Genomic DNA, 16,635 nt, shown 5'->3' with positions numbered 1-16,635 from the left:
ATAGCGAGATAGCGAGTGTTGAGTTTTTAAGCGGTGGGACCATGAAGTGAAGGTGCGGCGATCGGAGATTTGCTTATTAATTGCTTTATTGTGCAGGTACACTTTGCAATTCGCCATAAAAAGGGGGAGAAGGACCCACTAGAATATCTGACATCAGAGCCAGAATGTTGATTTTTTTCGGAAGTTCCGCCACCTCGCTATCGAAAAATTCAGGCACTTCACCGTTAGCGAAGTAGCGAGGCCACGTGAAAATCTAAAAATGATGACATTGCATCTTGCTTATATCATAATTACACCAGGTGGCATGACCAGTCATAAATACCATTGTCAGAATCAATTTTAATTAACAGAAGTAATTACTGGGTACCCCTTGCATTTTCCGGCACGGAATCCTTTAAAGTGCCGAAGCTCGCTACCTCGCTATCAGAAAATTGAGGTGCTTCACCGTTAGCGAGTTAGCGAGGCACCGTAAAATGGTAAAAGATCGGCAAGATCTATGATGACGTGTAATGACAGATGACTGTGATAAATTTTGACATGTGCCAGCTATGCAGAGATCCGATTCTCATTAATACCTACCTGACTAAATGTACAATAAATCTGGAACGTCAGCTTGAAGTGAATCAACGGAGCTCGCTATCTCATTATGAAGAGTTGCAAGGAAGATAATTACAGTGACATAGCGAGATGGGCCCACCGCCTTCTTTCTTAAGAAGTCCTGTAGCGTATCTTTCGGTCATTTCTTGATCCGATCAACGGTTGTCGCTGCCTCGTTATGGCAAGGTGCTTGTTCTTTATGCATAACGAAGTAGCGACATGCTGACACGTGTTCTCCGTCGTCAGTGGGTCTAAAGGTAAGCACCATCAAAAGAAAGAATTATGTACGTGGCAAGCTCTCATTGGGTAAAATAACTGACATGGCAAGTATAACTCCTAGTTGTTCTCTTTGTACCGCATGATCGTAGGATCTTTGAAGATCAACGGCGCAGTTTTAAATAAAAAATGTAGTGCCACTCTCTGTATTAATTAGACAAGAAAGCTTCGTCCGTGAGAAAAAATAGAGTATAATACAGAGAGATTGCATCAGTTTCATTTCACGCGAGAAAAGATTTGAAGCCATTCTTGTGCAGAAGCTATTATTGAAAGAAAAGCGTGCCAAGGTTGATAAAAAATTGTCAAGTTATATGTTCGCTGAAATTTTGCAGGAATACAGAGGAGAATAGAGATAGAATTCAAGTAAGTAAAACTGCCATCATCTTTGTGAGCTTTTAAGTTTTAAAAAGGATAGCCCAAGATGCCTCCTAAGAAGGGATTTACAGGAGCAGTAAACTACCTGGATAGAAATGTGCATGATGATTTGCTTGAGTTACTTCCTGAGTCCACTGTAGAAACGGTGCAAGTTAAGAGGTTAACCTCACTCAATCCTCGGCTTAGGGTAGCTGATGGATTGTATGATAAGGGTAATTGGGTCCGGGATGCTCAAACTGCTCAAACTAGTTTGAGTTTATTCAAGAAATGGTTTGCAGAGAGAAAGTTATATGCCCCTCATGCCAACATTTGGAATTTTGATCTTGGGAAGCTTGTTGTCCCCAGCGTGTTTATGGATTTTGACCTGCTTGAAGCCATAGCAAAAAACTATGACCAAGCCACTAAGGTAGTGAGGAGAGTAGATGGTGAGGCTTTAGTTAGCATCAGTCCCGAGGAGATTAGGAAGGTTTTCAGTCTGGGACCCCTCACCATGTATCATGTGCCCATTAATCTGATAGATTTAGAAAAAGAATATATATCCAAGAGGGATGTAGTTAGACAGGGTGCATTGAAAGCCCACATAGGCCGAATTGGAGGCCTCCCAACCATAACATCATCTTCTAAAGAGCCCTTCAAGAAATCATGTTTTAATGCCAGGGCAGTGGAGATATATAGGACCCTGTGCAGAGTCTTCGGAGAGGGCGAAGAAGATTTTATTCCGGTGAGCTTCATGTATATGATCACCCAAATCTCTTCTTTTGGTGTGGAAATAATTTTTGATTTTGCATCTTACTTGGCAAATGAGATCCATCATGGATTGGTGGGGATTGCACAGGGCAAGGTGGAAAAGATTTGGGGTCAGTATTCCTTACTGATGCATATGTTTCTTTTTAAAGGGGCCACTTATTTGGGTAAAGAAATGGTTTTAAATAGAGAACAAGAAGGGGAAGCACTACCAGTCCAATTATGGAGTGCAGACATGACCTGGGAAGCAGAAAATGCTAGCTTCGTTAGATTTGATAGGCACTTTGCCTCCAAACTAAGGTGCCTCTTATTGAGTGACAATCCCAGAATCCCTAAGGCATTAATACACCTTGTCAGGCCTATGGACAAAACCCACAATCTAAAAGTTTCACATAATTGGGGAGATATTATCCCATATTCAGTCTCAACGGTCATCAGGGTCTATGGTTTCAAAGGAACACCCCATGTGTTACCCTATCAGGTACCTTTAAAGGTAGGGATAGCTGAATTTTTGTGGCAGTTGGGAGGAGTGGAGGAGGCCTTTTTGCACAAAAGGGGGACAGGATCAATTTTTCCTACTTGTACTATAGCCCACCAGTTTGTGATAACTAAAGAAGGGTGGGTCTTTCTCCATAAATTTTTGGATCAATACAAAATGGCAGTGTCTCACTCTTGTTTTTGTGATACAGAAGGTTTCTTTAACTCTGCCCTTAGATTGAGAATCAAGCTGCGTCTAGTTCAGCATGAATTCTATTTTCCAGAAGATGTAATAAGAAATGAATATTCTCTCCATGAGCAAGAAATAAAGAAAGAAAAATGGAGAGTCTATTCAAAAGTTTTGGAATTCATTAATTGTTTTGATAAAAATCTCAGTCCTCTTAGTAATGCTGCAAACAATGCAGATAAAATACATAAGCTCATGAGTAATTTCTCTGAGATAATGGAGGTAATGAATGAGAAGAAACAGCATTTTATTAATTCTTTTCCAGATAAAGCCAGAGAAATTATGAGAAAATTGGGTTTCACTCCCAACATTGGAATAGGTCCACTGGTGGTACGGAAGAAAACAGGATATACTATTGTCCGACAGCAGGTGCCCGTTGTGCATAAAGAAAAACAGATTGTTGGATCTTCCAGCACTGTCCTAGAAGAAAGACCCCCTGAACCTTCCCCCAAAAGAAGGAGAATAATAAGGGAGGAAGAATCCCCTAATGAAAGTGGCTCACTTTCTCAAACCCCAATAAGAGTTGAGGAAGAACAGCTCACCAATGAGCAATTCGAACAAATGGGGTCACAAGGAGAAATTTTTGTTACACAAGCAGAGATTGATGAAGGGAACCCTCAGGAACCCCCTGTACCAAGTTTTGAATTAACTACAGCAGATTTTAGAGGAAGGGAATTGGACCCTATTTTGGAACAAGCCAGTCAGAATTTTTTGTCTGATAACAATTTTGTAAGATCTAGGGCTTTCCATCAGTTTGTGTGGAGAGTAAACATGCACATTTTTGAGCAAAGGTGCAATAATATGAGAGCAGAACATCCAAAAATGGATGAGACCTCCATTCAAAATCTAATAAAGGAACAAATGGTTCAAGAGTTCCAAAATATAACCCCTGATGAGGGAAGACAGATGGTAAAAAATGCAAGTGTTTTATTATTGCCCAATTGGGACATTGCTGACGCATTAGTTTTTAATTCTGTTTCAAATAATTTAGGACTCCAGGATCCAAATAAAGAGGAATTCTTGGGTACAGCATTCAGCAATGATCAAGCTGCCCTTGTTATGTGGTCCCTGAGAAGAGGATCCAGAATTACTTCATCACAGCCTGATGATTCAGGATTGACAGGGAGTATCATTGTAAGAAGAGTTGCTGACACTTCCAATGTACAGGCAGCCCACATGAATGTGGATTATTCTAAATTTTCCCTGGCTACTGCAGAAAGAGAAGAGAGGGAAATGATTGATATGCATAATAAATATGAAGTAGTGGTGGAAGCCTATAATCAAGAGGTAAAAAGGAGAATTGAGTTAGAAAACAGGGTATCTCAATTAGAAAAGGTACTTGGAAAAAGAAAAGTGGGAGAATCCAGTACATTAAGAATTGCATATCCCCCATAGTCATCTGTGGGATTAACCCCTATTATTGAGATACCTGACACCCCTGAAAGACCCCAATTCTATACTGCAGAGGAATTTGAAGCAGAAAAAACCAAATTACATGAGTGGCAGATAGAATTTAGAAATCAGCAGGAAGAGAAATGGAGGCAGGGTGTGACATACTTGAGGGATAAAATACAATGGTCAATTTTTTATGACCAGTTGACAAGGATTGTAACCCTCATAGATGAGTTAAATAAAGAAAAGAATGGACTAGATTCTCTTGCACAGAAGTGGAGACAGAGGAATAATGATGTTACAATTATTTGTATATCTACAGTTCAAATGCCTTATCATCAGGTTGAGAGGATTTTTGATTTATTGAATCAATTAGATAATTTTGAAAATAAAAGAGATTCTTTACAGAGGAAATTGACACTCTGTTTTTCAAGATATTTTGCTAAAAAATTCACCCTATTTCCTTGTGCCTTAGAATCTGTTGATACAGTAAAGGAAAAGGACAAATGGAAAAAGGAAATGGATGAATTATTTGATAACAGAATAACAAACATCATCAGTGAGACTGGCTATTGGTTTTGGGCAAAGACAAATGAAGAGCTGGTAAAAATACAATTGTATTATGCTGATATAAGAAAAGAATTCGATGATTTAGAAGAAAATGCCAATTCTTTAATAAAGATACAAAGAGAAACCCTAAGTTTTGATTGGCCAGATGATGATACTTTCAACAGATGGAAAGATCAGTTTAGTGAACAGATGTCAGGAGAAGATGACGAGGAAGATGTAAGAATAATAGTTACTCTTGTAGTCAGCAATGATGACATAGAAAATCCCCAGGTTAAAGTGATTTTGCATGTAACAGAAGATGATACATCACTTGCAGACCTTATGGGTATGTACTCTGAAGATGAGGAATGATTGCGAGAGCAGATCATAACAACCAAGAAGCATAACAGAAAGGGACCCGCCAAGAAGTGCTATTGTAATCAACCTTTCTGTTATTCTTGTTTTTTGATTTTCAAAAGAAGGACACCTGTCACCTACTGTAGCCTGAAGCTTGTTGCATCTCACATTATTTAAGTGAGATCCCAAGGCTAAAGAAGGGTCCGAATTTGGTTTTCACTAAGTGTTGTGCTTAGTCCTTTTTTGGTCCAAACATTTTGGGAAAGAAATTTATAGTATACTTTTTCCTGTCAAAATTTCTGATATATGGATGAATGTAGAAAGAACTGTGCTTCTTCTAGGAAGGTTTTCTGGGTCTTTTGTAAAAGATATATCATTTTCAAAGGAAATGAATACAAGTTATGAACTGTCCCCATATATGTTCTTCTCTGAATTTTGTCTCCTTTTTAATACTGAACTACCTTGATGTTGTGTGAGTAAAAGCTTATGCAATTGATTGCAATTTAGTAAGACTGTACATCCATTTGTTATTGCTGTTAATTCAATGGATTAAGTAAAGGCTTTGATGAATGTGATGAGGTTGCTTGAGTGTTAATAAGGATTTTTGAATGATAAATTTTGGTAAGAATTGCTGATGAAAATTCGTTGCAAGGCAACAAATTAGATCTAAGAATTTACTTAACTCTGAATTCCCAATGGATTAGGCACTGATCGAAAGTTTTTCAGCCAAAAGAGAAGTATATTATAACTAGCTTTTTCAAAATACATCATAAAATCAATTTTCATTTATCTTTCCTGTAAGATTTTCAAAGTTGGCCAGCACTTGCCTGCCTGGATTGTTTTAGCTTCATTTAGCCATTGTTGTTGGAAACATCTGCAGAGCTATAGAAGATTTCTTGGCCATATCTGTTCAAGGGACGTGTTTATCAGTTATTTACCTATATGTTTGAGGATTTAGAGATGAGAATCAAAATGAAACTAAGGATAATTCTCATACAATTATTCCATCTTTGAACCATCCCCGGGTGCACCCGCCCTGGTTTTACAGAGCCAAAAGAGTAGAAAACTGTCTAAGGTTTTGTTGAAGTTGGGCCCTAATACTTTGCATATGCAAGTGATAATGAGAATTGGCTATTCTTTAGGTTGTGTATGTACTGATATCTAGGTACTAAGCCTTTTGTCGCCTAGTAGTTTTAGTACTGTTAACATCAAAATAAAACACCAACAATACTATCAGTCAATAATAAAATATCATATCTGAACATCATAAGTATAATGCATATGCATACATCAAAATATGAACATAAATCAAATCTACAAAATATCATCAACATGATTCTAAAAATGACTTAACCATTCATTTAACATAACTGAAAAATCCTTTAATAGCATTAATTTCCTGAATAGTTAACATAGCAAATGACACGATTAATCTAATCCATGAATTAATCTAGCAAGTTTAAATAGTTGACCTAGCCAAAATAACAAGGTTGCCACCTAATCGCCATGTAGGCACAAACAAAGAAGTCGTATGATGAGTCATGACATCATTCCACATGAGTGTTAAAGTAAGGAGGTAACATGAGATACCTTTAATAGTTCTAATTGGATAATGTGTGTTGCATTCTTATTGTATTTGTCGTAGGCAATATATAATTGTATTCACTTGTCCAAAAACTCAATTAATTTCCACCAATCACTAGTAACTATTTTTGAACAATTGAAATATTTATAAAGTTTTGTTATTTATTTGTAAATTTTATATATTATATAAATTACTTGATTGGTTGAATTTATTTTGTGTTATAGGAGCCCTTTGCTTGGAGGGTTGTCCATATTGCTTATTTTTCACCTAAATTTTAGGTAGATATTATATATTAATTATTAATGTTAACCTATTGTATTATGAAATGAGAAATATGTCATTATATTTCATTACACTATATTACTTATACTTTGAAAAATATTTAATATATAACTATTCTATAATAGAAAATATATATTATATAAAACTTATAATATATATAATCTTATAATTAATTATTTCAATTTTAAATTTAATATTATAAGTGGCCTAGCATTTTTTTGTCTCTTGTATTTGTAATTTGTTTTTTGTGGGTATTTTACAATGAGGATGGCCTTGGAAGGATAGGGATGGGCTAATCTCCAGACAAAATGCACTAAAGACAAAACAAAGTCTAACTTTATTTTTTATAGATTCACAAAAACGTAGTGTTTTTTTTCCAATTTTTTTGTTCTTTTTTACTACAAACTATGCAGATCATGAAGATCATATGCTAAAATTTTCAAAAAAATCTATAATGTTTTGTATTTTTTAAAAATTGATTAACTATACAATTTTTAGTGAGGATAGCCGTGTCCCACAGGAAAAGGGCTTCATAAAAAAATTTGGACTAGAGCCATTATAGAAGACATGGGCCAAGCTTAATTGGCACACTGGAACCATTGACTAATAGTGGCTAGGAGTGGGCCCAGCCACTCTTAGTCAATAGCTTGGCCACTCTTATGCATTGGTCTCATGGTATTGGTTAAGAGTGGGTGGGCCCACTCCTAGCCAATGGTTCCAGTGTGCCGGTTAAGCAACCCAGAAAACATGTGGAGTAGTAGTGGTGGTTAACATGTAGAGCAGTAGTGGTGGTTATTACAATGAGTTGATGGGTTCTGCCGCATCCTTGCCATTTTTTGATACCGATTTCAGCATTGCTGACAATTCTATGTTGAATGCTTTGGAGGGAAATCAGATTCACTGGATTTTTAATACCAATAATGTACCCAATGGAGATAATGTTTGGGATTACTCAAAGTTTGGGTGGAGTGAATTTGAAGCCTTGAGGTTGCAAAAGGAGCTTCAATTGATTTGCTCCATCCGCATCAAGATATTGAACAGAACGGAAGATCATTGTATACAAAGTGTAATAGTAGAGACCATTATGCCGACAAGACTTTGGATCTTGATAGAACAAGAGGGAAGTATGATGGCTATGTTGAATTGAACAGAACAAAAGCTTTCTGTGATTTGCAGTACCCACGGGACAATCAATGATCTAGCAAAGCTTACATTTTGTAGATAAAACCATTCCTAAGATCGAAGTTCAAAGAACAGATGCGTGGCATCTAAACATACACATGGCTTGCCAAACAAACCCAAATCTACTGTTGTCTTCGTTGTTTTGGAGATTTTGGAATGCAAGCCCACTATTCAGAGATGAACAAAGGCCATGGAAGCACAAGATCAGAGGACATCAAGATTGCCTTACTTCAGAAATTGGGCTATTTAGGCAAAAGTGAACAGCAAGCATGAACATGAACGGCCATGAATTCATGTTCCCAAGGAAAGAATTTTGAATACAACTACAGTGTTATAGGAATCTCAATCCTCTTGTCATCATCAATAATAACTTGGTCTCAAACATGTCATTGAGACCCAATAGAGATTGTATACAGCTACAATGTTATAGGAATACGGAAGAGCTTTCTATTGTGTTTAATTTCATACATTTATATACATTTATATAATAATAATAATAATCATTTTGAGCTTATATATATATATATATAATTCAAAATTATTAACGGTAAATACTAGTCACTATGTGTGATACTTGTTATCTATATGTATATAATGGTAGATGAATTCCTATAGCTTCTACCGGCTATGTTGTAGAGAATTCCTAAGATGTGTCTTGAAAATGTGTCACTGCTTTTTCCCTACATTGGATTTTATTATCTGCATATAAACAGAAAAAGGATGATGAGAAACTTAATGAATCACTTCAGGTAGCTATAGATGTTGATATTGGCAAACATTTTGGTACTCAGACCAGGTGGTCATTACCTCTTTAGTCAGCAAGTATGCTTTAGTTTTGTGGAGTTTGGGTAGAGCTTTAGTTTTTCTAATTGTCTCATCAACTATGCTTTGGTTTTGTCCTGATTGGGTAGAGCTCGAGTCCTTTGTGATGGTGGTCTCCATGCCTAACTCAAGGTTGTTATTCAACTCAGTTGTAAATCACTAGGAGTTCTCGGATGGTGATATTGTTTGGAAATACATTTATTCTAATAATCATTGTAATTTTTTTGGTGGTTTTGGGTAGAATGTTGTATGTATGCTATGATTTGGGGTTTTCTTCTTGTCTTCTTTCCCTCATTTGCCTTTTAAAGCCCATTTCTTATATTAAAGTAATAAAATTATAGTGGCTTGTCACTTTTATAAGAAAAAGAATTATACATTCCATCCTAATAAAATTAAAGATCTATAATTTTTTTATAACAAAACATTCTTTGATCGAACAAAATAAAGAACACTCATTTGAAACATGTATCCATAAGATATTAAAAAAGAAAAAAAAATTATTACATCTAAACATAACTCATCAACCATGAAATGTGCAAGATATCATAAACCTAGTGACAAATGCTTCAATCTAAAATACTTATTATTATTTTGGTGGGTTTCACAATGTTATCGTCTAGAATAAGCTCTTGATAGACATAATTGTATTTTATAAGTTTTATTTTTTTCCAATCCACAATTAAAATACCCAATCGGGATTGTTGGCTCTTGAATTAAATGCTTTTGAATAACCTAGTGATAAGAACAATTACACCTAGGGGTAGCTAACTCCCATGTTCAATGCATCTATTCAGACACTAGGGCCAACTATAAGGCTATTTGATCTCCTTCCTCACTTTAGGCTTTGTAAGACCTAGGTGGGTGGATGTTAGATTTTTTATATGGTACTAGTGCAAAAGGCATATAACTGAATCTATATAACAAATAAAACCCTTGAATCTTCTATGTTTATGCAAATATTCATGGACATGAAATAGCTAATAACAAGGCACATGAATCTAATAAACTAAGTGAAAGTAACATTTTTAAATCTTTCAACATGAAAGGGAAAAGATTTGATTTATGATGTTGAATATCAGCAAGACTAAGGTATGAACAACACAAACATGCATTCCCTAAGCTGATTAGTCCCTTATCCATTGGACAATAACTAAGTGATAAGATACAGTTGGATACCCAAATATACTCATATACTCATATATCTAATCTATCTATCTACCTTGCAAATAGACATCAGTGTCCATAAAGACCTCATATTTACAAAATATCCTTCTCAAATAACCAACAACCCTATCAAATAGATCAAGCATTTACTTGGCTCTTTGTTCTAATAGAAAAAGATACAAGACATACAACCTTAAGGGGATGAAAAAGGGTTTAAGTTCTTTGTCCCTAAACCACAAAATATTGCAAATTACAAAGAGGAGATGAGAATCAGAATGAAACTAAGAAATTGGTTGTTCTTTGTATTCATTTTATTGAAACTAATACATCAAATGTATACAAATCTTAGATAAGACACAATAGACAACTATATAAACTATTTGCTTCAAGGAAACTACAACATTGTTGTTCATAACAGATAAATATTGAAAAGTGGGTGGTATCACAATAACAAGAGTGAACTGGAGCCATCCTTGCAATATCACAATTGCAAAAATGAAAATTGGAACCAACATGTGTGTATCATGATGGTAAAATTGGAACCCCTTTCCTCCTCATCTTGGAAATCCTTATATAGAGAAGGATTACACGAAGCTATAGATGAGAGGAGGACACATGTCAAAAAATTGACTAGAAACAAAACTACAAAGATATTTCTACATTGTTACATTACAAACATTCTCTGTATTCGGACAAATCTCGGGGAAGTAGTTGCAAAGCTAGCAGTAGACACTTATTATGGGAATCCTCAACATCAATCAGTTCATCCTCTACTACCTTTAATTGTGACAATCTTCAACTGCCTCCATTGGAATAGCCTTAATATCTGCAACTATCTTCAAAATATTTACTTCTCCTGATAGTCATTTCAAAGGATCTAATTCTATCTGATCTTCACCATAGCTTTTCTCAACTGAAAATCTAATCCTGATCATGAATGTTCTACTTGATCCACCAACCCATTTATCTATACCATGCCAACCCTGCACCATGCTTTGTGTATGCATTATATTCCAATATTTCATTCACCATCATAGGGTTAAAACCTAGCTAACTACAACATTTTACTTTTTCTCACCACTTCATGATCTATCCTAATAGTACAAGATGATGGCCTCAGGCCACCAACACTTCTCAAAGCATATTTCATTTGTCAAACACTTGATTTTCATTTACATCTCTTTGAGGTAAGCTATAAGTATCACTTTCACTTGTTTGACCCAACACATCAAAATTGCCCATCGGCAGATTAGGTGAAAAAAATCATTCTGATAGTGCATGTAAAAACTTGCATCACTTTCTTCATCCTACTCACTATGAAAATTCATATCAGCATGCCCTTGAATACAACAATCAAACTGAGAGTCTTCAAGATCAAAATATTTATTCATGCTATCAAGAGAAAACACAAAGTGCTCATACTCTTCTTCATTTAAAGAGTCATATTCATGAAAATTTTGCAACTCGCCTTGTGTATCTAGATGTGAAGAGTACTTGAAATTTGATTCCTCTATCGCACTTGCAGTCATATTACCTATCAAATTAGACTTATCATTCATTGAAACTTCTTCACACTAAAAAAATTGGCTAGTCACTAAGTCTAAAAAATTGTCCTAAAAAAGTTGATCTAAAATATGTTGATCATAATCATAGTCTTCATCTAACAAACTATCAGAAGGAACCTTGAACTTATCATTACAAGATTTATCAGCATATAAATAAAATCCATAGTCCGACTAACAACTTGCACTATTTTCATCTTCATCATCTGAAGTATCAAAACATATTGCAGTATAATCACCAACATGAGAAAAAATTGAGATAGTGTAAAACTTCCCTTCACTAACATTCCCCACACCTAACAAGTCATCATGCGCACAAAAATTTGAGGTATTGTCATATGCACCTCCAAATTTTGACAAAGATAGTTCAGATTTTGAATCTTTTTCCACATCAAACTTTGGGGAAGTGACTTGAATAAATGAAGGAACATCATAAGGGATAATATGAGCATCCTTAAAAGAACTTACATATTTTTCAAACTCACGAGCTAACAAAGCTGAACTTCTATTAGGGCTCAAGAAGATTGCCTCACAAGTCTTCTCCTGGCTATGATTATTATCTAGATGACATGAAGAACTTATAGCAAAAGAAACATTAGTAGCGAAATCTAAAACATTAGAAGCGTCACTACACTCATTTTCATTATGGTAAGAACTACCTCCATTGTTGTTATAGAATTCTTCAACTTCATACTCACTATAACAAGACTCGTTTTCAGTTACATATCTATCTTCCTCATGCTGACTGCAATCATCTGATTCAGTAACACTTAAATCCATCTCTTCACATTTGGAAGACAAATTATCATTATATATGGATTCATTATATTCATTACTACCTTGAATTTCAGCACACCCATTATTATTATTAGAAGATGTGGTACATGAACTTTATTATTATCACTTTCCATCCTCTTATTGAAACTTTCATCTTGAAAAAGCTCTTGTAACCTTATAGGTGCTAGCCAATTAATTGAACTAGGCACTAAAGTGTCAAGGAAAATGCTACGCAAGGAAGATTCCTGAGGTCTAGAACGAAAAGGCATCTTGATGATTACTAATTTAAAATTTATATAAAATTGCTCAACATTTAGAACCTAAGTACTTCCTATTGCAATTATTATAAAACTAACAATCTTAATGTAGATTTGCTTGTTCAACATAGCAATATTATTAACCATAGTTTCCTAAACTTTCAGATATCGGTAGACTAACCTTAGATTTGAGATCTGACTCCATCTTAAAATAAACTTTACCTCCTTTCTTAGTGCTAAAAATCACTAAATGAGGCAACCATTTTTAACACTTGGCATTCCATGAAAATGAAACTCATGAAAAGAAAAATACCTTTCAATGTTGATGCAAAACGTTGATCTACTGATTTGCACAGGTGCATACTGAAAATCCTTCACACCATTGATAAAACTTTATAAATCTGCCACCTCCTTCAAGAGGATGAATGAATCACTTCTTAAAATAGCAAATGCAATACAACACTAAACACTTATCAATTTACACTTCTTTTCCAAGAAACTATCAAAAGCTTCATATCTGCCCATACAACTTGAAATTCCTTCAAAATATTACAATGAAATCAACTAGGAACAACTGATATGAAGATACAGAGTCACTACACACAAATGTGAGAAATGTTACATAATTTGTCACTTGAAAAAATCTGAACCAAATTTTCAATTTTAGGAAAAATACTCATCAAACCACTCTTGTAGATTTACAATCTTGCAAAAGAGAACAAACCCTATTGTTCATTCTTGACTCTGAACACTACAACACTTTGAAAACAACTCTCAACTGAACTAATTGATGATGGAAACACTAGTAACAAGACAATTTTCATTCAACCTTCAAAGCTATTGTTGTCCTAGATAAAACATCACTGGAAGACATGAAACTAACATGACCTTGTTGCTGATAACAAACTTTGTACATGCCTTTCTTCTAACCATATTGAATCACCTTTTAGATTCAATACTCCCCAGCAGAGTCACCATTTTCTTGGCTCTTAAAATAACAGCTTTTGAATAACCTAATGATAAGAACAAATACACCTGGCTGCATCTAACTCCCATGTTCAATGCACCTATTTAGGCATAGGGCCAACTATAAGGCTATTTCATTTCTTTCTTCACTACAGGGTTTGCAAGACCTAGGTGGGTGGACCTCAGATTCTTTATATGGTACCAGTGTAAAGGCATTTAACTGAATCTATATAACAGATAAAACCCTTGAATCTTCTATGTTTATGCAAATATTGATGGACATGAAATAGCTAATAAAAAGGTAGATGAATTTGATAAACTAAGTGAGGGTAACTTTCTTATCCCTTTCAACATGAAAGGGAAAAGATTTGATTTATGATGTTGAATATGAAGAAGACTAAGGTATGAACAACACAAACATTCATTCCCTAAGCTAATCATTCCCTTATCCATTGGGTAATAACTAAGTGATAACATGCACTTTTATACTCAAATATACTCAATTAATCAAATATGTAATCTATCTATCTACCTTGCAAATAGACATCAGTATTCATAAAGACCTCATACTTATGAATAATCTTTCTCAAATAACTAGCAACCCTATCAAATAGATCAAGCATTTACTTGGCTCTTCGTTCCAATAGAAAAACATACAATGCATACAACCTTAAGGGGATGCAAAAGGGTTTAAGTTCTTTGTCCCTAAACCACAACACATTGCAAATTATAGAGAGAGGAGATGAGAATTAGAATAAAACTAAGAAATTGGCTATTCTTTGTATTCATTTTATTGAAACTAATGCATCAAGTGTACACAAAACTAAGATAAGACACAATAGATGACTGTATAAACCATTTGCTTTAAGGAAACTACACACTATTGTTCATAACAAAGAAATACTAAAAAGTGGGTGGTATCACAATAACAAGACTAAACTAGAACCATCCTTGCAATATCACAGTTGCAGAAATGAAAATTGAAACCAACCTATGTATATCACGATGGTAAAATTGGAACCCCTTTCCTCCTCATCTTGGAAATCCTTATATAGAGAAGGATTGCACAAAGCTACAAATGAGAGGAGGACACATGTCAAAAAATGTTCTGGAAACAAAACTGCAGAGATATTTTTACATTGTTACATTACAAACATTCTCTACATTCAAACAAAACTTGGAGAAGTAGTTGCAAAGCTAGTAGTGGGCATTCATTGTAGGAATCCCCAACATCAATGGGTTTCATCCTCTACTACCTTTAAGTATTACATTCTTCAACTGCCTCCACCATCATAGCCTTAATATCTACAACTACCTTCAAAATATTTACTCCTCTTGATAGTCATTTCAAAGGATCTAATTCTATTTGATCTTCACCATAGCTTTTCTCAACTGAAAATCTGATCCTAATCATGAATGTTGTGCTCAAGCCACCAACCCATTTATCTATTCGATGTTGACCTTGCACCATGCTTTGTTTTTGCATTATATTTCAATGTTTCATTCACCACCCTTGGGTCAAAACCTAGCTGACTACAACATTTTACTTCTTTCCATCGCTTCACAGTCTATCCTTCAGTATTATTCACTAACTATGCGACCATGTGATTAAGGCCTTCTTAACTATTCTTTCCAAGTCATGGATAAATAAATGAATACTCAACCATGCTAAACGACTATGTGAACAAAAATCCTTATGAAAATGGCCCCACCTACCACATGTCAAGCCATCATAATGTCATTATGGATAAAGATCAAGCAATTTTACATATCGACATAACGACATCTGTTAATCCTTCATCAGATATATGGCCCAGGTAAAACTACAAATGCATGACCCTTGTTTGAACTTACAACCAATCAAGAGCTTCTTGTATGCCACATTAGTATATCATCCACCTAGCAACTAGTGGCACCATCAAAACCTTAACCCAAGATTAGCTCTTCACCCCAGTGACCATGCAAACCAAATCATGTCGCACCATTGCTGCTCAAACTCATGGTCAACATTAACCCAGCATGATCCTATGACTGAAAAGACACTTTAACCCTTATTGTGCCATCACGACATAGAATCCTCAACTCAATGTGAATACTTCGAAGCTACGAACCAAGCCATTGCCATGTCACAATGTTAACCTCAAGTAACCATTAAACTACTGTGATTTTGTGAACATTTATGCTTTAAACCATCAAGTTAATAATGTTACCCAATCGGGTATGTGCAGGATCATGGTGTACCAAACTATGGCCTTAAGTGGCAGTGAAAAACCAGCAAATCAGGGTTATGTCAACTTGACACATAATTTTAAAGTGGTTCTGGACTTTATATCAAAAAGTTGTAAAAAAATAATCTGTAGGAAATTGAATCTAGTTTCTAAACTACAAGGCCTTATCTAGAGAAAAAATTATTTGATTGGTCAAAAGTTTGGATTTTAATGCAATCCTACAAAAATTTCAGGGCAAAAATAAAAAGTAGGTGTATGTCTGACCACCTTAATCATAATCAAATGATAATATTTTTAAATATAATTTTATATATAAGAAGTAGACTCATGCTTGGATGTGATGCATATTTTTGGCAATTTTTATTCCAAATAAATAATTAATTATGAATTTTCTACTATATTATTTTCAGAATTAAAAAACTCCCGTGTCTGACCACCTTAACTAGTTCAAAAAAAATCAAAATTAAGTTTTTATTTTTTTCTTATACTAGTCGAAGCATAGAATGTGACACATCTTTTAGATTTCACAAATCTTATACGGTTTGAAACTTATAGCTATTTTTCAACCAGTATGTCAATCAGCACTTTGTAGCTAACTCCATTAGAAAATAAGTAATAATTACTTACTGAACTCGTAATTTGACAAAACTTATATTTATGAAAAGCTAAGAACATTCTTAAGAAACCCTTTTCATTACATCAAATTTTAGTTAAAAAGAGTCGTCAGCTACATGCTTGAAGTAAAAAACACATAAGAACATGCCAAAAACACATTTTTGGGATGTTTTAAAGATGA

This window comes from Cupressus sempervirens, chromosome 10 (assembly GCF_028749045.1).
Source record: "Cupressus sempervirens isolate cs-2001-9-10 chromosome 10, ASM2874904v1, whole genome shotgun sequence".
Lineage (NCBI taxonomy): Eukaryota > Viridiplantae > Streptophyta > Pinopsida > Cupressales > Cupressaceae > Cupressus > Cupressus sempervirens.
This window is presented reverse-complemented; position numbering follows the sequence as displayed.